The sequence below is a fragment of the Helianthus annuus genome, chromosome 7 (genome assembly GCF_002127325.2).
Source record: "Helianthus annuus cultivar XRQ/B chromosome 7, HanXRQr2.0-SUNRISE, whole genome shotgun sequence".
Classification (NCBI taxonomy): domain Eukaryota; kingdom Viridiplantae; phylum Streptophyta; class Magnoliopsida; order Asterales; family Asteraceae; genus Helianthus; species Helianthus annuus.
The window spans coordinates 30697437-30724067 of record NC_035439.2 but is presented as its reverse complement, the minus strand read 5'-3'; positions in this window follow the sequence as shown (position 1 = coordinate 30724067).

The following is a 26631-nucleotide window of genomic DNA, read 5'->3' as shown; positions in this document are numbered from 1 at the left end:
CTCTCTTCACTAAAGAGGTCGACGGACATCTCCTGATAGTTCAGATTTATGTGGACGATATAATTTTTGGGTAAACTAATGAGAAATTGTGCAAAGATTTCGAACAGGTGATGAAGCAAAAATTCGAAATGTCATCAATGGGGGAGATGAAGTTCTTTCTGGGTTTACAAGTTGAACAACTACCTGAGGGAATTTTCATTCACCAGACGAAGTACGTGCATGATATTCTAGAGAAATTTGGAATGTCAACTTCTACTCCAGCTGCTACCCCACTTGCGACTAATCATGGGATTCACCCAGATCTCACCGGAGACAGGGCTGATGAAACATTTTACCGTTCCATGATAGGTTCTTTGATGTATCTAACTGCTTCACGTCCTGATATCATGTACCCAACGTGCCTCGCAGCAAGATTTCAATCTCACCCGAGAGCTTCACACATGATCATTGTCAATAGGATATTACGTTACCTGAAAGGTACTCCGTCGTTGGGGTTATGGTATCCTAGGAAAGGCGATTTTACGCTCGAAGGGTATTCCGATTCAGATTTCGGATGCTGCAAAGTCAATACCAAATCAACAACTGCAGGATGCCAGTTCTTTGGACCTAGATTGGTTACCTGGCAGTGTAAGAAACAAACGTCTGTGGCGTTATCTACATGTGAAGCGGAGTACGTTTCTGCTAGCAGTTGCTGCTCTCAGATCCTGTGGATACAGCAACAGATGCGCGACTACGGTTTGCAGTTTCTTAACACACCTCTTTTTGTTGATAATGAGGCCGTAATAAATATAACAAAGAATCCAGTACATCACGCTAAAACTAAACATATAGAGATTCGTCATCACTTTATTCGCGATTGCTTCAAGAAAAAGTTGATACGAATTGAGAAAATCCACACTAACGAACAAAAAGCTTATTTGCATACCAAAGCTTTTGATAAAAATCGGTTTCAATATTTGTTAAAACTTAATGGTATGAAATTGCTTTCGGTGTCGGATGGAATTGTGAGCGTTGATGAGAGTACTGTTGCGGATGAAGACAAGAAGCAATCTGCAATGGTTTGTCAATTTTTTACGTGTTTTGGTATTTAGGGGGAGTAGTAGATAGATGTATATAGTCTATTTTCAGAAAATACAAAAACAGTAAAAAAATGCAAAAATACAAAAACATGATAAAATTGAAAAAGAGCTTGTGTATATAGGGAAAATGATAGTACATCGGCTAGACAATTACAGTATGCTAAAGATTTGTAAAGTCTAAATGAGTTAAACAATCTCACTGAGGATGTGTCGATAGGTTTTCGCACATTTAGTAGATTTATTCGGAATATAAACCTAAATTTCAAACTTGTGAATTCGTGGGGAACACTACTTGGATATATAGGTAACCCCTGAAATCTCGTTTGAAAGGTCTCGTATTCTGATATGCTAGGTTTTTATACTCAATAATGTCTGGGGTATTAATCCGGGACTTCTGCTGAACGGAAGTTCTGACCTAGTCCTTGGCTAATACTTTCACCAAATGCTAGAAACACAGCATAAACCCTTAGCATGCAGATGAAACAATAAAATTGATAGTCGTTGCTGTTGTAGCTAAAAGATCCTCTAAAGGGGACATACTGAAAAGTCGAAGCTGATATCTTTCTGCGCATACGGAAGTATCGACCTGAGATCCCTCGGCCCTCGCATACCTAATTTATGTACAGATATCATTGTAAGTATACTCACCTGTAAGACTGAATATTGAGATTCTGGATACGGGAGTATATTCAAGAGGTGGGACACATGAATTGAGCTAAGTTCATAAGACATCTAAATCGTATCCTGAATAGATTGAATTCTGTGTGAGAATTTAAGATGGATCAGTATATCGACAATCGAGGTGAATTGTTTAAGTCTGAGCATGTAATTAAGCTTAACGGTACTAGTAATTTGTCTAAAAAGCTGATATGATTCCCTGACACGCTCGTCAAAAATAAGTTTGTATATAGTTCAATTTCTTTATTTTTCTGCAATTTAAGTTTTCTGTATTTCATTTAGTAGTTTAGAACACATTATAAAATCCAAAAAGATTTTACATTTCTGCTTTATTTTTGACAAACCAAAGTAGAGAGTTGATTGTTGGATTCTCAGAAGATTGAAGCAGATGCAGGAAAGGTCTGAGCTGAAAAATGAGGAGAGCTTACTTTGTTGGGTTTTGGAAGATGTTTTCAAAGTTAAAACAAGTTCATTAAGTTGAAGCTTGTTACATTGTTTTTAGAAAATGTGAAAATGTTTTTACAAAATCAGTTTGATTCGTCAAATGATCAACCAAGGTCATTAAATTGAACTTGGTAGATTAATTGAGTAATCAGGGTTATTAATTTGGACCTGAATACTTGAGTGGATTTCTAAAGCTGATTAAATTTGTGATTTTTTATTAAAAAGATAGATTGTAATGTTATTGGTTGAGTAACAGGTTTGGACTTCATTATTCCCAATGGAAGAAAATTGTCAAAGCTTGAACCAGATACCTCAGATTCTAGCATATTGAGAGGGGGAGTCTGTGAAAGGGGGAGTCTGAATCAATGATCAAAGGGAAGATTGAAGTTAGAGCCAGGATGTGATCCTGAAACCTGTGAATATAAAGTGATTGTGATGAGAAGACAGAGTTTGAGAAAAGACCAAGACTGAAGACTCGGCTGAAGACTACGTCAACATCCAAGGGGGAGTCTGTTGATGCATGGAATGTCTGTTGACTTCGTTTACATCACGTCTTAGGTCAAGATAGGTCAACATAGGGTCTAGAAAGTCAAAATTAGGTTTTATATTAAGGTTTCGCTTGTATGTACAAGAGGTTCCGCTTGTGTGTCAGTTGTTAGTTTCGCTTGGTTGTCATTTAGATAGTTTCGCTTATGTGTCATGCATTATAAGCGAAACCACTTGGACTATATATAGGCAGATGAAGCGAAACTAGACCATTCATGCGTGTATACTGAAGCGGAACCTGATCATTGTATTGGTGCTAAAACTCTGTCAAAACTGATTCAAATTGCAATAAAAGAGAAGGAATTGAAAAGGAAAAGCTGTGTTACTTCGCATATATTGATTCCGCCTTTATACGTGAAGATGAACTATCTCAACTGACTATTCAGGGTCGGAACACAGTCCAACAGGACACGGAGGGGTGGTCAACTTCCTGCAGGCGCATTTATTGCAATTGCGAATTACAATTAATGAAGAGAGAGACGCGGATGGACACGGGGCCGTGCCCAGCGGACACGAGGCCGTGCCCAAGCTTTTGTTCAACCTATAAATAGGAGTGTTTGGAGCTCTTGCAACTCATCCCTTGGTACACCACCTCTCTCACACTTCACCCACCACCCACCACAACCATAACACCATCATCCACCACCATCATCCATTGTCCATCATAGAGTGTGTGAGTCGTCTCGGGATCCAAGATTGATCGTAAGAGTTCTTGACAATCAAAGGCCATGTTTGCCTAAGTCTCTTACAACACTTGGTGAAGACAAGTGTTTAGTGTAATACTTTTTATTTTTAATCTTTTGCACTTTTCAATTGGTTTTGTATTAATGACTTTAATTACTAGTTTCTTATGTTGAAGGTGATTCTTCCTTATCGTTTGTCCGTGGTGTCTTGGCATTATTTTACTGTCTATATAAAATAAAAGATTTTCACCATTCATATCTTCACGGTCTCTATGGAGGTATGTTGGCTACCTGGTCGGGGGTTAAGGGAATGGCTTGGTAAGAGTCTTGCCATTGTTCAGTGTATAGATCCTGCAAAGGACCTGGGTCAAATTTAGTAGGACCTCCTTCAATACCCAAAATGTATTGGATGGCGGGGGTCCAAACTCTTTGATCCCCTCATAAGTTAAACTACTATTAAAACTTTAACCCAGCTACTTAGGACTGTATCCCTGCTGACTCAGACTACTTAGCTGAGGGTAACGTCGCCTTCAAAAGAGGGGCCTACCACATTATGCATTAATAACTTAATTAATTATCTTTCAATAATCCGACCCTTTAGGATTGTATCTGTGACAACCCTCAATTTACATGTATTCCGTACAATTTATTTAATAATAATTTAAGTGCTTGGTAACTGTGTTGAAATATTTAACTGCTCTCTGATTACTGAACTATACTTACATGTGCGTGTTAGCATACTGGTAGTATACAGAAAAGTCACTAAATGGTCCGGTGTATTTTCCTATGTGTTAGGAATTTATTTCGTTACAAAAATATATAAATAAGACGCCTTACGGAACAATTAAACAATTTAACGGAACAGTGTCCGACCGAATAACCGGACATTACCCGAGACACTAAATTTTTGGCAGACACATTGTTTTATTATTTATGGCTAGTCATGATCCCCGTATGCCATAACACCCGCTAAAAATAAACCAACTAACTTATATCACATTACTTACATCTAACTTACACTTAGCCACTTTTGTCACAATCTTTCACTTATACCCCCCCCCCCCCCCAACGATTTAGTTCCCATGTGGGACCCCACATATCCATCTAACCTTACCCCAAATATTTGGAAAGATTTTAATTCAATTTTTTTTAATGGATCTCTTACTTGTAGAAGTAGCTAAATCATATATAAGTATGGCATGTCTTACAACCTATCATTTCACAAGTTTACTCATCCATTTCACTCACTCTCCTCTCTCTTGATCGGCTGCCCACAACCGAGCACACCATCACCACCTTAAACATCCTCATCTTCTTCATTACATTGTCCATTCAAAGCCTAGAAATCATCCATGGAAGGTGCAACTTGAAGGGATTTCAAGGGAGCATTGTTCTTGCTTGGTTCTACATCTTTTTCTCATCATTTTTACACAAGATTCTTCCCTAGCTAGAGGCTAGTAGTAAGTTTCTTCATACTTGATCTCATCTTGTTCGAAATATTGACATATCGCATGAAGTATTGTTGATTAAATCACTAAATTACAAGAATATTAGAAAAAATACGAAACATAAGTTATGAACATAAAATCTACATAAAAGTTTTCTTGTGTATGATTTATGAAGTGGAATCTTGTCGGTTTAAGGGTTGGATAACACATACTTGATATTTAAAAGTTGTTTTCTTGTTTAACCCGCTAATCGGACACTTATAACACGATTTAATAACATCTAAATCACAAAACAGCATGCTGAGTCACTGTTTCAGCCGCCTTCAACAGGCTGTAAACGGACTTTAAAGACTCGAAAAACGTGATTTCTGAAGCCTAGATTTATGTGTTATAAAATACGGTTCTAATGGCACCGGAATCGTAATTTTTGGACTTTGTTTACTATTTTTAAAGAACCGATTCGTAACAGCAGCTTAGGCTGAGTTTTTACAGCAATAAATGAGTGTTGTATTTTCTGTTGTAACTTGTATTCTGTGTAGAATCGGACCATGAGATTTATACAGTAGATGACAACCGATGCATGTGTAATTACCCCACTGGAATTTCGTAAATCGGACACTCGATGAATTTTTAATAAATTGTTCCGTGGACTGTGGTCAGAAATTCATAAATCTGAGTTCAGTCCGGAATATGATTTTTTTATAAAATATTGGTAGTGAACCGGACCCCGATATTTTTACACAATAAGATATGGAATATTTAAGACATCCTGTAAAAATTTGGGAATTTTTGGAATAATTTAACTATTTTATTAAAACATCCGAAAACAGCCGGTTTTGAATATAAATGCTGAATTGAGATAAGTTGTGACTTGCGTGTCTAAATGTCGAGTATGCTATCCATGGATGATCTAACATGTTATATATGTTATGTGCATTATCATATGTTTGATTTTGAGTGAGGAATGGATGGGAAACTTAGATTGGCATAAACCGTTAAAACGATGCATGTTGTGTGATAGATACGTGTAGGAACTTTGTATTCTATTTGAAAGCCACTAAATGACTAACTGGTAAATTATATTAGGACGTGATTGACCGACCTTGACTGTTAGCTATATTTGAGAATCTAACCGAGCGAACCGAGGTGAGTTCACACTCTTTCTAAGGCATGGGATTCCCAGGGGTTTGGGAATGGGATTGATTAACTACTTGTACTATCATTACTATTAAACTACTTTTTACTGTCCTCGGATTGAAGGGCACGTACGTAAAACCTACGTACACGATCATAAGACCATCAACTCTATCACTTTAAGTCCCTCATTTATCGACTTAATCGCCGAGGCCTATGGCGAGCGGGTCATTAGTTAATAGCGCTATTAGGTTTAACAAACCTCACACCACCCCAGTCGGACGGGCGTGTACTAATGGACTATGGGCAAAGGGTCAATGCTGATAGACATTGACTTAGGGCACCTCTTATATTTTCGTAGCAGTCGATACGCGTGGTCTAGTAACACATGGGAAACCCCCACTAATCTTCGCAAACATGTCAGAAAGACCGCGATGCAAACTCATACGATACATGGTTTTCAAAACGAACAAATGATTTACGAAACGAATGCTATAACTAAACAACCAACTGTGAATTCACTCAACTTTGTTGTTGACTCGTTGTTACATGCCTTACAGGTCGCTAAATGCTTGGAGCTTGCACGAGGAAGGAGTCGTTGTGGTGTACGGACGGTTATGTCCCGTGTTTAATATATAATCCTTATGAACTTATTAAACTTGCGTTTGAAACTTTAACTTGAACTATGGACTATGTTTTTAACTTATGTTTTATGCTTCCGCTGTTAAACTAAAATCGGTTTACTTCCTTTTGGTCACCAATCGTATTGTGTTTGGTTTTATTTACTTAATTATGTTGTTCGATATGATTGGTGGCTCGATCCTGGTCACGTCACGCCTCCAAGCGGTGGTACTCCGCATGGTGGATTTTGGGGGTGTGACAGTATCCTTGTTGACTCAAACTACTGGGTTGAGGGTAACGTCGCCTTCAAAAGAGGGGCCAACTACAATAACTAAGATAATCTCTTAAACAAGTGCAAAAGTGCGAAAATAATCAAAGCTTACACTACACATGAGTCGGATCCAAGTGATTCATCTTGTCTATCTGTTTTTATTTTTATTTTATTTTTCAGCATTTTAGTTAGTTTTATTTTCTTAGTTTAAACCTTTTTCTAACTTTTTGATTTGATTAGACGTTGAGGATAAACCGGTACTAAAAGCTCTTGTGTCCTTGGACGACCTCGGTATCTTACCAATACTAAACTACGTCCACGATGGGTGCACTTGCCCATATGTGTGTTTAGTGTTAGTAAATATCGTGTTTTATAAATTTAAAACTTGGCTAAAAAGTGTAAAAAGGGCTTAAAATATACACCTAATATATATAACACTTCACACGCATCATTTTTTACACTTGAACAGGTACCAAGAGAGGACAATGCTGAAGCTGATGCCTTGGCAAACCTAGGATCATCAGTCAGGATACCAGAAGAGACACAAATACCAATATTACATATCCTGTATCCTGCGACGGATCCTCGGGGTAAGGAGGTAGTAAGTGTTCAGGATCCTGGTGCTGAGTATCCTGAAGAGGATCCTAGATCCTGGACGGCTCCAATCATAAGATATCTCAAGGAAGGACATATCCCAAAGGACGAGAATCCTAAGGCCTTTAGGATGAAGGTATCACGATTTACTATTATAAATAACGTTTTTTACAAGAAATCTCTTGCAGGTCCATATCTGAGGTGCTTGGAAGATCCCGAGACCAAAAAAGTGCTTCAGGATATCCACGAAGGGGATTGTGGTAACCACACTGGGGGCAGGTCATTGTTCTCAAAAGTATTAAGAACAGGATGTTATTGGCCTACCATGAGAAAAGATGCTGCAGAATATGCTCGAAAATGTGATGCATGCCAAAGACACAACAACATACTACATCAGCCTGCAGAGCCGTTATATCCTATTGTATCCCCTTGGCCGTTCATGAAATGGGGGATGGATATAGTAGGAAAATTGCCAAAAGCTCCAGGAGGAAAAGTCTTCATGCTGGAAATGACTGATTATTTCTCTAAGTGGGTTGAAGCTGAAGCATTTGTTCAAGTCAGAGATCAGGAAGTAGTATCCTTCATAAAAAGGAATATATTGACTAGATTTGGTGTACCAGCCGAGATAATCTGTGACAATGGTTCTGAATTTATAAGTAAGAGGGCTACTGACTTCTACAAGAGTTGGGGAATCAAAATGATCACGTCCACACCAGTACATCCTCAAGCGAATGGACAAGCAGAATCCTCAAACAAGATAATTGTCAACAACCTGAAAAAGAGACTGGGAGCCAAAAAAGGAAGATGGGCAAAAGAATTACCCTTTGTCTTATGGGCTGATAGATCAGAATCCTCAAACAAGTAGAATCCTCTAAGTGGGTTGAAGCTGAAGCATTTGTTCAAGTCAGAGATCAGGAAGTAGTATCCTTCATAAAAAGGAATATACTGACTAGATTTGGTGTACCAGCCGAGATAATCTGTGACAGTGGTTCTCAATTTATAAGTACGAGGACTACTGACTTCTGCAAGAGTTGGGGAATCAAAATGATCACGTCCACACCAGTACATCCTCAAGCGAATGGACAAGCAGAATCCTCAAACAAGATAATTGTCAACAACCTGAAAAAGAGACTGGGAGCCAAAAAAGGAAGATGGGCAGAAGAATTACGAATTACCCTTTGTCTTATGGGTTGATAGAACGACGGTAAAAAGTGCAACTGGCCAAACCCCGTTTTCCTTGGTATTTGGAGCAGAAGCGGTGATCCCGACTGAGATGGTAATACCTACAGCAAGATCCAGCCTCCGGGATCCTGAGCAGAATCCTGAAACCCTATGCCAGGAACTGGATACTATTGATGAGACAAGAGATGCAGCAAAGCTAAGGATGGCAGCATATCACCAGAGGATATCCAGAGCATACAACAAGATTATAAGGACAAGAAGGTTTCAGGTTGGAGATTGGGTATTAAGGAAGGCTTTTCAGAATACTATTAATCCTACTGATGGAAAGTTGGCTCCAAAGTGGGAAGGACCCTATGAGATTGAATCAGAATCAGGAAAAGGAGCATACTGACTCAAGAATATGGAGGAGGATATGCTTCCAAGATCCTAGAATTCTATACATTTGAAGCTCTATTTTAAGTGAGTTAGGAATTTAATTTCTAACTCAGGATGGTATGAATTCTGTTTCTTTTAATATATTTGATATTATTCATTCTTTTGAACCCAATACTAACTTAAGCATCGGAGGGGTGTTAGCCAGGCTAACACCCACCTTAGTTTAAGGTTGTTTTGCAGAATATGCTTCGGGATATAGCTCCAGGATATATACTCAAGATCGAAAGATTAGAGGATTGGCCCCCTCTCTCACGTTTAAGGGATCCTGATCCCTTCAAAGGTTTAAAGGTATTCACCTTTCTCACGAATTGGGTATAAACACCCCACCTGGAGCGCAAGTTATCCAGAAATAGTTCGAGGTGGCGGGACCAGTCCATGTAAAAGTGGCTGACAATTTCGTCACTGTTGGCTATATCCAGGATCCTTAAGGTATATGAGGATTGATCACCCTCTCTCGCGAAAGGGTATTTTCATACTTTCTAAGGTTTAATGGTTTTCACCTTTCTAAGTCTTGGAGTTTATACACTCCCGCCTGTAGCGCATGAAAATTTGGGATTTTCCCCAGGATACTTATGGGTTACCCCAAGATACTAAGGATTTATCTCCAGAAAGTTTTCGGGTTTTACCCTAGTAACCTAACAACTGTCTATGCAGTTAAACATAAATCCAAAAAATTTTCTGAGAGTTGGAAGATTTTGTACACAGGGGACATCCCTCCTAAGGCGGTTACGAAGGTACAATTTTGAACTCAGTACACTAAGACTGGGGACATCTTACTGGAAGGAGTTACAAGAAGGATTGTAGTTTGGTACTAAGGTTGCACTCTATTCCTGGTATGATCTTTCCTTTGAGAATTTTATAAAACTTGTTTGAACTGTTGAAACCATGTTTAAGTATCCTGATTAGGATATATCTTCAGCATATATTCTCAGAATACGATTCAGGATATTTGGTCAGAATATTTGGCATGCAATACTTGGATTTAAAAATCAGAGTTAAATGTGTTATCTAAACAAGGTTTATAAGTTTTAAGCAAACTATCTTATTCCTTTGAAAACTCTATTTAAATTGTTTAAGTTTTGAAGAATAAACTGTTTGAATTCTATTTGATCGGCTGAATATCCTGGTCAAAATGTTTTCTAAAAATAATGGCATCAATCTTGCAAAATTAAGATTTAAACTAGGTAATGAAAAATCAGAAGGCAACAACAAATAGGTCAAAAGAGGGTTATATTATTAACATACCAAAAGTTGTGCTTTTGGTTTCACCTTAAACCAAGGCCCATCCGCCAAAAGCACAATGAGTTCATAACCATATTTACACAACGGTTGAAGGTTTTGTCTCAAACTGAAACCCATCCACCTCCAACTGTTGTATTGTCCAAAACAAATTATACTAACTGATAACCAAGGGCTTCATCCTGAAACCCAGGACCCATCCACCTTTGGTTATCAAATTGTTCTAATCCAGGAAAGGTAAATTGTACGAAGACATGAAAAGTAAATTGTTCGACAAGCTACAACCATCAAACTTAAAAAAGTGGGCTCCGGCCTTGGCACGTATATCCATCATCGCCCACTTAGCTGCTTAAGGAGCAGCACCTTCCTGATCAACAACACCTTCCTCAGCACCTGCACTAGCATCATCTTCGGGATTCTTCTCAGCATTGCCACCAGCATCGGCCGCCGCCTCTGTCGTCTTGGGAGGATCCTCACCAGCATGCTTTGCGAGATGTTCCACAGGATTGCCTTTGAGATCCGTTAGTTTCGCTTCCCAGGCCTTAACATTCCAAGAAGGGCATTCAAAGCCCAAGGCCTTAGATTCATAGGCCATCCTTAGCCTGGCTTGGAGAAGGGAAACAACAACGGATCCTTTGATGCCATCCCGGTAGGAACTCATATCCTGCTGGTATTGGAAACGGGCAACATCCAGCTTGGCTTGGGCATCCTCATTGGCTTTGTGAATTGCGGCTTGGTGCTCAAGAGTCATGGCTTTGAATTTATCCTCGTAGTGCTGGGACTTGGCAGCAGCAATTATCCCTTGGTCAGCAATGGTTGTTTCAGCCTTTTCGAGCTTGATCTCCAGCATCTTGTTGAGCCCGTAGGCTTCTTCATACAAATGCACGAGACGTTCCAAACCCTGCAATCAAAGAAACAAGTGTCAAAATATATGGGGTATTCAGAATATTGGTTAACATATGTATGCAGGATATCAGGTGAGAATCTTTACCTGGTTAAGAAAGCCGGTCATATAACTGCTGGACTCAACAAACCCATGGTTTTCAAAAGGGAAGGTCTCGAATGAGGCTGGAGAATCAGTCTCTTTTCTCTTGTGGGAGCTTGAAGCACGTGTCTTGGTAGCAGGGGAAGGCTTCGTGATAACTGCAGACTTAGGGCTGGGTGCTGGCTTAGAGGTGGAGGCAGACTTGCTAGGCTCTTCTTTCACCTGAACAGGGATGGGGTAACTGTCCAGTTCATCAAGATCAAAAACCTCTGGAATTTTGGCTGGTGCTGCTAAACAGGGAAGAAATCTAAGTCACTATTCTAATTTTATATTTTAACTATACAAAAATATATAATTCTTACCAGACATGTCTGATGACGAGTAATGGCTTGAACTTGGAAGGTGCTGTGTAAAGGATCTGTCACAATCAGGCAGTTGGTAGATCTTGTTAATTCGTTCTTGGGATTCTTCAGTGTTATGGGCCAACTCTTTGAAGTTCGCTTCATAAATCACAATCAGGATGTTAGTTCGAGATATATTGTCAGGATATGTTTGGGGATATCTAAAAACCCTAAACCCTACCGGAGGTCAACCATTTCACTAGAAGGCTTTTGCCCTCAGGAATGGAATCCCGTTTAACAAAGAAAAACTTTCGCTGCCACCCATCCTCGTTTTTGAAGCTTTGAGGATGAGGGGATTACTGGAGGTGGAGAAAAGTAGGAAACGGCTATTGCCATGGGATCGGAAACGGTAAGCAATCGGAAGGTCTTCAATACAAAGGTTAGGGACATGAAGGGTTTTGATCTGGTTGAGCATGATGAGTACTCTCCAAACCATGGCATTGTCTGAGCAAAACAAAGGTCGGTGACCCGGAAAAACTCCATGATAAACTCCGGAAAAATGGGTATCGAAGGCCAAGAGAAAACGGGGATGACGAGAAACATACCCATTCTTCGGAGGAGACGTCGGAACGAATGCTCCGGTCGAATGGGCGAATAACCACCGTGTCAAGGAAAGCACCAGAGGTTCTTAATGCAGCGATGTCAGCATTATCGAAGGAGCACACCTCTTTCTCGGGATGTTTGAGCAGATGCTGGTCAACGAATGACGAGCTGGACTCGCCGGAATGGGAGCGAGTTCTAGTGGCCATCTGGAAAGTTGAACGGGAAAAAGTTAAGGAGAAAAGAGAGAAGTACCTGAAAATTCCGGAGAAGATGGTGGCTTATCAACAAGGAATAGAGAAGATATAGGGGCTAATTGGATAGCCATTGAGTAGAAAACGCGTTGGAAGTTGCACCGAGTCACATCAAACGTTGTTTTGATTTAATAATCTCGATCTTGGAGATAAGTTTTAAAATATATCCCTTGGATTGGTATACCAACAGATATATTTTGGGGACAATTGTCATGGGCCATTTTCTGAACATATATCCTGATTAATATTCTGCTTTTGATTGTTTATTTGAGATCAGGATACCGGATCAGGATATTGGTAACATCCTAATACGATATCCTGGTAATAATTGACTTAGCCACGTGCAGATTGAAGGGCATAAGTCTCCAACGTTCTAGTGGACTTCTTCTCCTTGAGACTCGGGCAAACCAGTTAGATAAAAGATGTTGAAGCCGGAAGATGTGGACTACAACGTTCACATGTGGAATATTCGCCGGATCCCGGAATAATAGGATAATTTATTGCTTTCTTTTTACTATAAATAGGTTGATCGGATCAGATTAAGTCACATACACTCTTTCGCACACTTTGCTCTCTAGCTACTAGCAATCACCACACGCAAACACTTGTACTCAAATTACATTGTAACACCTAGTTGATCCGCATCATATCCTGCACTGTATCCTGATATTTGAAGTAATAGAAGAATAAGGCAGCTGCGATTGTCAGCTCCCGAGGTTTTATGCCGGCGTACTAGATTGATCAAGGGCTTTCCTCCTATATCCTGTGTCACCCTTTTCTTTATTGCTCATTGTTTGATCATAAATACAGCTCAATATCCTGAGCCGTATCCTAAATCTGTCTTTACAAATAACTTGACTAGCATATTTTCAACACACATTTCTAGCACACTACCTCACTTAAATAATTTGATCACTAAATTGCTTCGGTAATTTTTGACCAAAACAATATCCTAATCAGGATATTTAAACTTTAAACATAGTTTCAAAAGTTTAAACAACTTATGTAAGGTTCGCAAAAGAAAGATCATACTATGAATAGAGTGTAACCCTAATATCGAATTTCAATCCTTTTGCAACTTCTTCCACCAAGATATCCCCAGTCTTAGTTTACTAGGTTCAAATTTGATTCTTTGAGCCTCGCATAATCGCCTTAGAAGGAATGTGCATAAAGTCTTCGAACACTTAGAGATTTTTTGAATATTAGTTTCAATTCTTATGTTATAGGGGGGTAACCCTAAAGTGTACTGGAGAAAATTCCTTATTATCTTGGGGATAAACTCATAGGTATCCTGGGGAAAATCCCAAATTTTCATGCGCTGCAGGCGGGAGTGTATAAACTCCAAGACTTAGAAAGGTGAAAACCTTTAAACCTTAGAGAGTATGAAAATACCCTTCCGCGAGAGAGGGTGATCAATCCTCATATACCTTAAGGATCCAGGATATAGCCAACAGTGACGAAATTGTCAGCCACTTTTACGTGAACTGGTCCCGCCACCTTGAACTATCCCTGGATAACTTGCGCTCCAGGCGGGGTGTTTAAACCCAATTCATGAGAAAGGTGAATACCTTTAAACCTGTGAAGGGATCAGGATCCCTTAAACGTGAGAGAGAGGGCCAATCCTCTAATCTTTTGAAGTATCTTGAATGTGTATCTTGCAGCTATATCCCGAAGCATATACTGCAAAACAATTGTAAGCTAAGGTGGGTGTTAGCCTGGCTAACACCCCTTCGATGCTTAAGTCGGTAATGGGTTCAAAACAATAATATTAAAACATATTTAAAAAAAAGATAGAATCCATACCATCCTGAGTTAGAATTCGAATTCAAACTCACTTGAAATAAAGTTTTAAATGTATAGCATTCCAGGATCTTGGTAACATATCCCCCCTCCATATTCTTGAGTCGGTATGCTCCTTTTCCTGATTCTGATTCAATCTCGTAGGGTCCTTCCCATTTCGGAGCTAAGTTTCCATCTGTAGGATTAGTGGTATTCTGAAAAGCCTTTCTCAATACCCAATCTCCAACCTGGAACCTTCTAGTCCTTATATTCTTGTTATATGCTTTAGATATCCTTTGTTGATATGCTGCCACCCTTAGCCTTGTTGCGTTTCTTGTCTCATCAATAGTATCTGTTAGGGCAGGATTTTAATGACCTGTGATCCTTACATGATATCCTAACGAGTGATCCTTGTTTCTTTGGCAGATAGTGATCCTCAGAAGAGCTTCAGGATCAGGATCATGGATCATCCTAAGGATCCTCATACTAACGATTGTTCTCTTTGAATTTAATGTTGTTTTGCAGGGATTACGAGTTGGACCTGGTTTTGGCAACGTTATTAAGGAATCTTTCACGTAAATCTTGCACATACATCTCCGGAAATAGACGTTGTGGAGAATATGGAAACTTAGCACAAATTAGGGGCAATTAGTTAGGCTAAATTTACTTCTATTTCTAAAGGGGTAATGAGCTAGTAGTTAGGTGACTTGCCTAAAATTCAACCACACACGCTTATATAAATGGCACTCTACAGCATTCGGAAGACACAACACATTTCTCACACGCTCTAGCATACGATACTATAGTGATCCTTGTACCTAGCTCGTTACCATCCAAAGTTGTAAACATTGTTTGTTATATTGAAGTTTGGTGATCGGTAGTTTCCATCACCCGAGATTTTTTATGCCGGAGATCATTCATTGATCAAGAGCTTTTTCCTCGTATAAATCCTTGTGTCACTTGTGCAATTTTCATTTAAGTGATCCTTATCTTTGTTCATCATACCAAGCATCATTCCCCGTTTACAAAGAGTTTGGTTGCATAATCCTTGTGTGATTTTTGACCAAAACAGTTTGGCGCCCACCGTGGGGCAATTGGTTCTTCATTCATAAGAAAGTTTTTCTGTTGGTGATCATTCTGGAGTATTGCATGGCTTCATCGTTGAAGAATATCTCCACAGCGATGTCTACAGTCAATTCATCTAATGGCATCCCACCTTTGCCTCCACCACCAGCTGGATCTCAGAAAAATGCTGAGAAGAGACCAACTCCTATCTTCTCTAAACCTTCATCTTCTGCTCTAACTTCTTCTGCTCCCAGTACTAGTGATATATTTACTTTGATTTTGCAGATGAGGGATCATATGCAGCAGCAGGATGAAACTAATGACAGGATCCTCAAAGAAATCGGAGATCTCAAAAAGCAAAAGAAAACGGCAGAGGATCATTCCCCACTGATGCCCAAATCTTTGAATTTTGATACTCCGATGATTACTTCTCAGCCATCAGAGGTCCCAAACATTCAACATATGGGTGGATCAAGAGGAGTGCATTTCGGCCCAGCAATAGTGACTCAGGCATCAGGATCATATTTCCAACCGGCAGGATCCTATACTCAGCATATGGGATCCTTCATGAACTCAGGATCTTCCTTCGTTCCAGGATCATCCCAGGTTCAAGGATCCTCCTTCGTTCCAGGATCATCCCAGTTTCAAGGATCCCTCCAGATACCAGAATCCTCGAAGAGTTTGCAGACAGGAAGTTCAGATGTCCATCAAGGAGATTTTATTCCGATGCAGACCATTGCTTCCACTGGTCCCTCCATTATCCCAGAATCCCAGCAATACGGATTCACATCCTATGTTCCTAACTTGAACCCGATGGGAGGTAACACTTTTAATAATTCTCTTACCACTAACCATGGATTCATGCAAGATACAGGTATCAACCATGTTATGGTCAGAGAACTGCAGAAACTGGAGGATATGATTTCAAGTGTTCCAGGGGTAGTCAAACCTATCCCGGAGATTGCAGATGGAAGCCATAAGGTATCTAGTTTTGCACCACCAATTTGTGATGCTGAGATACCCAAAAGATTCCATATCCCTACTATGAAGCTGTATGATGGTACAACGGATCCTGAGGAACACATAGCACAATACAGGGAGAGGATGGAGATCAATCCAATTCCGGAAAGGTTAAAGGAAGCATGCCTATGCAAGGGATTTGGATCCACTCTTACTGGATCAGCTCTTAAATGGCTGCTAAGTCTTCCCCCTTACTCTATTACTTCGTTTGCTAATTTAGTTAACTTATTCAATAATCAATTTTCTTGTAGCAGAAAATTTGAACGATTGACTAGTGATTTATATAGGATAACTCAGGGTCATAATGAATCATTAAGGGAATATATAACCAAATTTAGTAAAGAATCCTTGGACATTCACAACTTGGACGTGGCCACAGCTGTTGAGGCCTTCAAAATGGGATTGCTTAGGGATTCATTGTTCTATGATGATCTTGATATGACACCATGCAGGAACCTAGACGAAGTAAGGACTCGGGCACTCAGGTTCATCCATCTAGAGGATGACAAGAGGATCCAGGAGAGACAAGTAGGATCCTCAAAACAAGAGAAGCAAGGATCCTCTTTCAAAAGCAACAAATTCAAATCCTATAACAGAGCTGACAACCAGAATGTGCATGCTGTTGACCAAGAAGAGGATGATGAGGATTATCCTCCGATTTCTGAATACTGTTTTTCCGTTGATAACCATGAACTAATCCTTGCAATGCAGAATCTAGGAGAAAAAGCCAGATGGCCCAGAAAAAATGACAAACCAGCCGCAGCTAAAGATAAATCAAAGTGGTGTGCATACCATGAGGATTTTGGGCATTTGACAGAGGAATGCATCGCATTAAGAAAGGAAATTGGATATCTGTTGAGCAAGGGGCATTTAAAAGAGTTGTTGGGAAGAAAAAAGCAAAGGACTCAGGATCCTGAAAGGGTCCCTGAAAAAGCTCCAGCTCCACCGGCAGATGCACAAGTGATAAACTTTATTTCCGGAGGATCAGACATTTGTGGTACATCCTTTTCAGCAGCCAAGAGGCATGCAAAGGAAGCTAAAATGGATAATGGAGAAAGACCTATTCGAACATCAAGTGTCTCGGAAGGAAAGATCATAACCTTTGATGAGGATGATAGAATTAACATCCAGGATCCTCATCATGATAGTTTAGTTATTACTCTCTTTATTTCTAACCATTTTGTCCGCAGGATCCTTATTGACGGAGGAAGTTCGGTAAACATTATCCAGCTTGATGTTCTGAAGAAAATGGGTATTCCTGAATCAGACATCACACCAAGATCCTCCGTGCTTGTGGGATTTAGTGGCGAAACTAAGAAAACCCTGGGGAACATCAAACTCCCAATTTACGTGGAAGGATTACATAATTATCAGAAATTTTGTGTTATTGACTGTTTGTCCTGTTGCAATGTTATCCTTGGCAGGCCCTGGATACACGATATGAAGGCAGTCCCATCCACCTACCATCAATGTGTGAAGCTCCCTAGCCCTTGGGGAATAATCAGGATCGACAGTGATCAGCAGGAGGCTAAGGATTGTTACACATCATCAATGAAACCAGCATCGAAATCAAGGGAGCAATAGCAATTACAGTATCCTCCAAGGGATGTCTTGGAGGCAAGAGAGCAGGATGTGGACGAAATCCTCTTAGATCCTAATGATCCTGAATCCAAAATCTATATCGGATCAGGGATCCTTGGACAAATGAAAGAAGACATTGTATCCTTCCTCAAAAGAAGAAAATATACCTTTGCATGGAAACATGAGGATATGACAGGTATATCTAAAGATATTATCACCTCATAAACTTGGCATTGACAGGTCAATTAAACCAATCCATCAAAAAAGGAGGAAGTTTGCACCAGAAAGAAATGCCATTATCCAGGAAGAGGTAGAAAGATTACTACGAGCAGGTATGATTAGAGAAGTGAAGTATCCTAAATGGTTGGCCAATGTGGTTGTCGTTCAGAAGAAAAATGGAAAGTGGAGGGTATGTGTCGATTTCACCGATTTGAATAAGGCATGTCCCAAGGATCCTTTCCCATTACCCCACATTGACTCCATGGTGGATGCAACGGCGGGTCATGAACTGTTAACCTTTATGGATGCATCATCTGGATTCCAACAAATTCAGATGGAACCATCTGACCAAGAGGATACGGCTTTTATGACACCAACCGGTTTATATTGTTATATTGCTATGCCATTTGGATTAAGAAATGCAGGTGCAACATATCAAAGGCTGGTGAATATGATGTTCAAAGATCAAATTGGACAAACTATGGAAGTATACATAGACGATATGGTGGTAAAATCCAAAAAAGCTGAGGATCACCTAAGGGACTTAGAGGAAGCGTTTGATATCCTTGATAAATATAACATGAAGCTTAATCCTTCAAAATGTCACTTTGGTGTTAAAGCAGGCAAATTCTTAGGATATATGGTAACCCAGAGGGGCATTGAAGCAAGCCCGGAACAAATCAAAGCATTGGTGAATATCAAATCCCCTGCCAATGCTAAGGATGTGCAAAGGCTAACAGGCAGGATAGCAGCTCTAAACAGATTTATATCCAAATCCTCAGAAAAGTGTAAAGAATTCTATGATATCCTAAGAAAAAACAAGAAATTCGAATGGACTGAAAAGCATGAGAATGCTTTACAAGCCCTCAAAGAATACATGTCCTCAGCTCCAGCATTGATGAAACCAGAAAAAGGAGATGTGTTATCCTTATTGTTTTGGTCAAAAATCACACAAGGATAATGCAACCAAACTCTAAGTAAACGGGGAATGATGCTTGGTTTGTTGAAAAAGTCAAGGATCACTTTAGTAAGAAATATGCAAGTGACACATAGATTTATACGAGGAAAAAGCCCTTGATCAATGTATGATCTCCGGCATAAAAAACCTCGGGTGATGGCAACTACCGATCACCAAACTTCAATATAACAAAAAATGGTTACAACTTCGGATGATAATGAGCTGAGTACAAGGATCACTATAGTATCGAGTGTCTAAGCGTGTAAGAAATGTGTTGTGTGTCTTCCGAATGGGGAAGAGTGTTATATATACAAGTGTGAGTGGCCTATTTTAGGTAAACAAACTAATAATCAGCTCATTACCCCTTTAGAAATAAAAGTAAATCTAGCCTAAATTATCGCCCTTAAATCATGCCAAGTTTCCATATCCTTCACAACGTTCATCTCTGATTAAGCATATGCCAAAGTTGTAAAGACGCGTCCCTTGATTGTGATGCTAAGAGCGGATCCTGCTAGACATTCCTGCAAAATGACATTAAGTTTAATGAAAGCAACTGTTAGCATGAGGATCCTATGATGGTCCGTGATCCTGATCCTGGAACTCTACTGAGGATCACTATCTGCCAAAGAAACAAGGATCACTGGTTAGGATCACATGTAAGGATCATGTATTATAAAAATCCAGCCCTAACAATTGCCCCCAAAATATAAGGAGTTATATTGTAAATTGACGAGTTATATTTTGCTTTGATCTTATCTGCAACGGGCAACTCGGATAACTAGCCGTTAAAGTCGGACTAGCCGTTGCAACCCTTACGTCATAGAAGTGACAGCCCTGCAGATCATCATTATAAATAGGAGATAGAGATAGGATCAATTCGCATTTAAAATCAAAGAAACTCCCTTTATAATCTCGTCTGAAGATCAATCAGGTATCTCTCTTCTTCCTTCTCTTACTCTGTTTTTCTGCTTCTTTATTTTTCTTCTGCAAATATCTTGCTCCGGAATTCTCCTCATAAGGATCCTGAGAAGAACAGTCCCTTGAAAGGTCAAGGGATCATCAAAGACTCTCCCATCGAGAGGTGCTGTTTCACTGATCCTCAGGTTGATAGAATCCGTCACTGTTTTCCGGCGAACACCATCTTCAAGTCCTTCACTCCCACTGCTTTGAGTGACTTTATCTCTGATACTTGGGTGGCCTTTCCTGTTACCCCGTTCTTGATAGGGTATTCATATCCTTTCCCACAGTTCACTCAATCCTTTTTCTCTCTCACCGGCATCTGCTATATCCAGGCTATGCCCATGATCTGGAGGGTATTGTATACCCTTGAGAGGATCATTGAACAAGAAGGGATTGACCTTGGTATGGCGGAGCTGGCTGAGATGTACGATCTTACCACTTTCGGACCCCATCGTTATCTATTTAAGCGAAAAGCTGGAGAGGATCATCCTGTCTTCAAGGTCACCAAGAACGACATGAATTGGAAGCGACGGTTCTTCTTTGTTAGGAGGGATACCATCCCTGATGGGAAGGATCTGCCCAAAGAGTGGGCTACCCATGGTAGGATAGAGGATCCTGGAAGGATCACCATAAGATTTGTTCCTTAGGATGAGGATCACTAACATTTTCTTTTGTTTTTTGTTTATTGTGCAGCTATTTCCATCTCTCGTCTGAAGTTGACACCTGCTGCAAAAGAGAGACTTTTAGCCTTCAAGAAGCTTGATCCGGAGACAAGGACTTTCCAGGTTGCTACTCAAGATTCCCAAGAAGTATCCTCTGCCTCTGTCACGATGTCAAGTAAGTATCCTGATTAAAAAGTAGTTTCATGTAGGATTTTTTAAATTAGTTAGAATACTTATCTGATTTTGGTTGTGTAGGTGCTGGGAAATCTGTCAAGTCCACCTCCAAGTTTGGTATTGATGATCTCGCCAATGTCAAGTCTTCAAGGAAGAAGAACCCTGCTGCTAGTCCCTCTGCTTCAGCCCCTAAAGCTCCTATTAGGGGTAAGGGAAAGAAGAGAAAGGCTTCTGAGGATCTTCAAGGATTTCCCCTGCTCCGCCAGCAGTTTCTTGATTATGTTAATGAAGTAAGGATCATTGCCCCTGTTGGTTATCCTACTTGAATATCCTGCTTGAATATCCTGCCTGTATATCCTGCTTCTTTGAGGATCACCTGGTCCTGAACTTACCTTTTTCCCTTTCTGCAGAAACTTGCTGAAATAGAAACCTACCTTGGCCACGTCGAGGATCAGGGTCGCCAAATCGCCGACCTCCAACAAATGGGCGTGTTGAAGGATCTCAAGATAGCTGATCTTGAGAAGGAACTCCGGGCTACAAAGGATGAAGCTGCTCAAATGTTGGTCAACATGGATGGTGAGAAGCAGGAGATCACCCAGGATGCCAAGGTCTCTGCCGCAATAGCTATGTATAAGATACAACTGCAGATGGCTGCGGAGGCTCAGGATCCTGCCTTTGATAAAAGCTCATGGGACGTGGAGGGTTGGAAGGCAAGATTGGCAGAGCTGGAGGATGAGGACGAAGCTGAGGAGATCCCAATGCTGGAAGGTGGTGAGGCTGGCAAGGATCAGGGTGGAGAGGCTAGTGGAGCCGGTGGTGATGGAGCAGCAAAGGTTTGAGCTGCAGGATTGGGCGATGATCGATATTTCGAGACTAGGCCGGAGCCCAATTTTTTAAGTTTGGTAGTGGTTTTTGTGGTTGTTGATGTTTTGAAACAATTTATGGTCTGTAACTTAAACAATAGTTTTTAGGGTTAAGGATCCTGGATCCTTTGGACAATAGGTAGGATCGCAAATGGTGGAGGGATCCTCTGTTTGGGGGATGAAGCCTTTGTGATCCTGCCGCTCTTACTTTCCTGCACCTGCTATGACCGCATAAACAATGGACACCCTTTGCCAACCCATGTGGACGGGCCACGTTTTGCTGGTAGAAACGTGGGTTGGAAATTTTGACAACTTTTGAAAGGGTTTAAAATCCTTTGTTAATAAAATAACTCTAATCTTTCTGGCTTATCTCGTGTTGTTATCCTTTGCTTATCCTTTTATTTTCCAATTGTTAAGCAAATCATGTTCAATCATTTTAGGATATGATCCTGGATCAAATATCCTGAGAATCCAAGTTAGGATCCTAACCTTTAATCAAGATAACCATAAGTGAAATTTTAACGGATAATAAGGATTAAGGATCCTTATTTGTTTAACTTCGAAAACCTGAAAAATGGAACATAACTTGGGACTAAGCCAATGTAAAAGATAAATTAATAGCTGGGGACATGCCCAAAGGATAACTGGGGACAAGCCCAAAGGATCACTGGGGACAAGCCCAAATGGATAACTGGGGACAAGCCCAAAGGATCACTGGGGACAAGCCCAAAGGATAACTGGGGACAAGCCCAAGGGTCGTATGTAAACTAGAGTATGGCCCTTACTGGCGAATATCCAAACTTGGTGACATGAAAATGTCAAAACCTTAGCTAACGTGAAAACGTTAGAAACCTTAGGAACGGATGTATGGTACGTCTACCATTATACGTAGGATCCTAGATATAGCCAGTACGATGAGGTTGTCAGCCCCTAAAGTGGGTACTGGTCCCAAAGACGTGAACTATACCAGGATCATCGTGCGCTACAGGCGAAAACTGGGGACAAGCCCAAGGATAACTGGGGTTGAACCCATGGATCTGAGATGCTTTTGAAGACTATCGATAATATGCTGAGGATACCTGGACTATCAGAACTCAAATTCTCGTGAGAGAAGGATGAAGGATACGTGATCCTTATCCTTAGGTAAAAATAAGAAAATGGAAAAGTTTTGAGATAAGGACTTTACCAGAGTAAAGGATCACTGATGTCGCCGGGATCCTTCGAGGATGCTTCCGATGTAAGGATCATATGCTTGAAGGATCCTGTTCACATGAAATACTTCTTTAAGTGAATAGCATTCCAGGCTCTTGGTAACAAATTTCCTTCCATGGTTAGCAATCTGTATGCCCCCTTTCCTGCTTCGGCTTCAATCAAGTAAGGGCCTTCCCATTTTGGTGCCAATTTTCCGTCAGCAGGATTGATGGTGTTTTGGAATGCTTTTCTCAACACCATATCCCCGACTTGGAACTTCCTTATCCTGACATTTTTGTTGTAGGCACCAGCCATTCTTTGTTGGTAGCTTGCCATCCTTATCCTAGCCAGATCCCTGATTTCCTCAATAGTATCCAAGTCTTGAGCTAGGTTTGCAGCATTCTCTTCAGGATCACGAGTACTTGTTCTAGCAGTTGGAATCACCATTTCTGTTGGGATCACTGCTTCTGCCCCAAATACTAAAGAGAAGGGGTTTGACCAGTGGCATTCTTGGGAGTTGTCCTATCAGCCCACAGCACATAAGGCAATTCCTCTGCCCATTTCCCTTTCTTGGATCCTAATTTCTTCTTCAGGTTGTTGATGATGATCTTGTTGGATGATTCTGCTTGACCATTGGCTTGTGGATGGACTGGTGTTGACGATATCATCTTAATTCCCCAACTGTCACAAAAGTTAGTGGTTCTGCTCCCAATGAATTGGGAACCATTATCACATATAATTTCAGAGGGAATGCCAAATCTGGTTATAATGTTTCTCTTAATAAAGGATATAACTTCCTTTTCTTTGACTTGAGCAAAAGCTTCAGCTTCTATCCACTTGGAGAAGTAGTCGGTCATGGCAAGCATAAATACTTTTCCACCAGGTGCTTTAGGGAGCTTGCCAACTATATCCATCCCCCATCTCATGAATGGCCAAGAGGATGGTATTGGATGCAAAAATTCAACTGGCTGATGAAGGATATTGCTGTGTCTTTGACAAGGGTCACATTTCTTAGCATATTCTACAGCATCCCTTTTCATAGTTGGCCAGTAGTATCCTGTCCTAAGGATCCTTGAGAACAATGCCCTGCCCCCAGTATGGTTTCCACAATCTCCTTCATGGAAGTCTCTCAACACTTCTTGAATTTCAGGATCCTCGATACATCTTAAATATGGTCCTGCAAGAGATCGTTTATATAATACATTATTTAAGATTGTGAATTGAGATACCTTAATCCTGAAAGCTCTAGGATTTTCTCCCATAGGAATCTCCCCGTGTTGTAAGTATCTCATGATTGGTGAGATCCATGATCCTGAATAAGATTGAGTTTCTTCACTAGGGATCATTGCAGTATCCTCTTCTATTTCCATGGCCACCTGATTTTCAATAGCAGGAGCTAGGATATGGATGATGGGGATACTTATATCCTCTGGGATCTTCAAGGATGATCCTAGATTGGCCAATGCATCAGCTTCTGTATTTTCCTCCCTTGGTGTTTGGGCTGGATTTTTATGATATATGATCCTTACATGTGATCCTAAACAGTGATCCTTGTTTCTTTAGCAAATAGTGATCCTCAGCAGGACTTCAGGATCAGGATCATGGACCATTATAGGATCCTCATGCTAACAGTTACCTTCATTGAATTAAGTGATATTTTACAGGAACATCTAGCAGGATCCGCTCTTAGCATCATGATCAAAGGACGCGTCTTTACAATTATAGCATGTGCTTAATCGGAGATGGACGTTGCAAAGGATATGGAAACATGGCATGATTCAAGGGCGACAATTTAGGCTAGATTTACTTTTATTTCTAAAGGGGTAATGAGCTGATTATTAGTCTTTTTACCTAAAATAGGTCACCTACACTTGTATATATAACACTCTTCCCCATTCGGAAGAACACACAACATAATTCTCACACGCTTAGACACTCGAAACTATAGTGATCCTTGTACTCAGCTCATTATCATCCAAAGTTGTAACTATTTTTCTTATATTGAAGTTTGGTGATCGGTAGTTGCCATCACCCGAGGTTTTTTATGCCGGAGATCATACATTGATCAAGGGCTTTTTCCTCGTATAAATCATTGTGTCTTTGCATATTTCATACTAAAGTGATCCTTTACTTTTTCAATAAACCAAGCATCATACCCCGTTTACATAGAGTTTGGTTGCATTATCCTTGTGTGATTTTTGACCAAAACAGTTTGGCGCCCACCGTGGGGCAATTGGTGCTTCATTCATAAGAAAACCTTTTGTTCGAAATCATTTTAAAGAATTACATGGCTTCATCATTGAAGAATACATCCACGGCGATGTCTGCAGTCACCTCATCCCAGAACACTCTGCCTCCACCACCGGCAGGATCCCAGAAAAATGCTGAGAAGAGACCAAATCCTACCTTCTCTAAACCTCCATCTTCTTCTACTATGAATTCTTCTGTTCCTAGTGTTAGGGATGGATTTTTATTATAGGTGATCCTTACACATGATCCTAACCAGTGATTCTTGTTTCTTTGGCAGACAGTGATCCTCAGCAGGACTTCAGGATCAGGATCATGGGACATTATGGTGATCCTCATACTAACGGCCACTTCGACTTAATACAATATTGTTTCGCAGGAACATCTAGCAGAATACGCTCTAGGCGTCATGATCCAGGGACGCGTCTTCACAATTATGGCAAGAGCTAAATCAGAGATAGACGTTGCACAGGATATGGAAACATGGCTTGATTTATGGGCGGCTATTTAGGCTAGATTGTATCTCATTTCTAAAGGGGTAATGAGCTGAATATTAGTTTAGCTACCTAAAATAGGTCATCTACACATGTATAAATATCACTTCTCCATCATTTGGAAGGGGACACACGACATACAACGCAACTCTCACACACTTAGACACCAAAAGCAATAGTGATCCTTGTACTCAGCTCATTATCATCCAAAGTTGTAATCATATTTTTGTTATATTGAAGTTGGTGATCGGTAGTTGCCATCACCCGAGGTTTTTTATGCCGGAGATCATTCATTGATCAAGGGCTTTTTCCTCGTATAAATCATTGTGTCTTTGCATCTTTATCACAGAAGTGATCCTTTACTTTCATAATTAACCAAGCATCATACCCCGTTTTCATAAAGTTTGGTTACATTATCCTTGTGTGATTTTTGACCAAAACAGTTTGGCGCCCACCGTGGGGCAATTGGTGCTTCATTCATAAGAAAATCTTTTTGTTCGAAATCATTTCAAAGAGTTACATGGCTTCATCATTGAAGAACACGTCCACGGCGATGTCTGCAGTCACCTCATCACAGATCACTTTGCCTCCTCCACCTGCAGGATCTCAGAAAAATACTGAGAAAAGATCAACTCCCACTTTCTCTAAACCTTTATCTTCTTCTGCTATGAATTCTTCTATTCCCAGTACTAGTGATGTATTTGCTTTAATTTTGCAGATGAAGGATCGTATGCAGCAACAGGATGAGACTAATGACAGGATCCTCAGGGAAATTGGAGACCTCAAAAGACAAAAGAAAGCGGCAGAGGATCATTCCCCACTGATGCCCAAATCCTTGAGCTTCGATACTCCAATGATCACTTCCCAGCCATCAGGGATCCCCG